Source organism: Frankliniella occidentalis, unplaced genomic scaffold, assembly GCF_000697945.3.
Source record: "Frankliniella occidentalis isolate FOCC.00 unplaced genomic scaffold, Focc_3.1 Scaffold262, whole genome shotgun sequence".
In the NCBI taxonomy this organism is placed as follows: Eukaryota; Metazoa; Arthropoda; class Insecta; order Thysanoptera; family Thripidae; genus Frankliniella; species Frankliniella occidentalis.
In genome coordinates this window covers 243,242-244,607 of record NW_026267388.1, presented here as the reverse complement: position 1 = coordinate 244,607, position 1,366 = coordinate 243,242, and positions in this window count along the sequence as shown.

The following is a 1,366-nucleotide window of genomic DNA, read 5'->3' as shown; positions in this document are numbered from 1 at the left end:
CGAGTACCTTGCGGTAATCATTATTCCGTTGCCATCTTTGGCGGAGCAACTATCCCCTGGGTCTTTCCGCAATATCTTGCTTTGCAGAGCATGCGCCAGAAGGTGGCCGAAGAGGAGTATTCCATCGTCAAGCGCTGCAATATTTTGGACTGCGTCCTTTACTACTTGGGGGCGGGCCGTGAGTAATAGGAAGGCCCACAGACCATTTGCTTTATATTGCTTATACTGTGCTGCGTGCGGGTGGGCGAGCCGTACTTTAAGGCGCCGAGGTGAGCGACGCTCGGCAAGCCCACCCGCACGCATGCATGCGGCACTGTATAAGCAAAACAAAGCAAGGGGTCTGTGGACTTCCCTGTATCGTTACCGCCGTCTTCATCTTGACTTTCCCTCGTTATCTCTCCCCTTCCTCGTTTGCTTTCTCAGTCCCACCACCCCCTGCTCCTCGAGTCATTAACGGCGAGCCGGGGCCGCCTGCTGCCTCTCGTGCTGCTCCGGCCTCAGCGCCGCGCGGAGGCGGTCAGCGGGCTGCGTCACTGAGGATGCTGCGCCCCGCGCCGCGCCGAGCACCTGATCACGGCCCCGCTGTGCGCTTGTCGTCTCCTCGCCGCCGTCGTCCAGGTCAAGGTGGTGCTGCCCATGGGCAGACCTGCATCGGACGACCCGCTTGGATGCCGTAATCGCCTCTTACTGCACCCGCTGCGCCCGCTGCTCCCACGCTGAGCAGCCCCCGCCTCCCTGACAACGCTCGGGGCAATTCAAGGGGCGCAAGTGCGAGAGTCTCTGGCCTCGCCGCGGCGCTCTCCCACTCCCACCCCCATCGTGCGCTCCCCGTCCCGTCCTATGGTCGGCGAGGTGGTGCTTGGGCTGAAGGCAAGGTGACCTGCCCCGCCCACCCCGCCGGTGCCGACTTCATTCGGATGTTTTGGGACCCGTCTCTTTTGCAATAAACGAAGTACTGTTGCTACAAATTCTTTCAGTTCCTCCTTCGATGTCCTGCTTCTCACGAGTCATTCTGCCTGGCGTAGTGCAGAAGCGCAAAGGGGTAGGCGTGTCCCCTAGATAACGGGTAGGGCCGGTGTGTAGGGCTGAAAAGGGGGGGGGGGGGGCTGGCAGGGCTAGCCTATGATTAGCGCGCCCTATACCGCGTTACTGGATGGTATGTCAATGGTGCTCGAACAGAATGTAAGAAGTACAAAAAACGGACCCTGAGATCCACCAGGACTGCGGCCTCCACGTAGAGGTGTGTGTCCCGGCCTGCGATGTTTGGGCAGGGATCTGATGCGATGCCGCGGTAGTTTCTAACTGGGTGAGGTGCCCCTTCTCCTGCTGCGGCATGAGGTGGAACTTCCATCATTCCGACGGCATG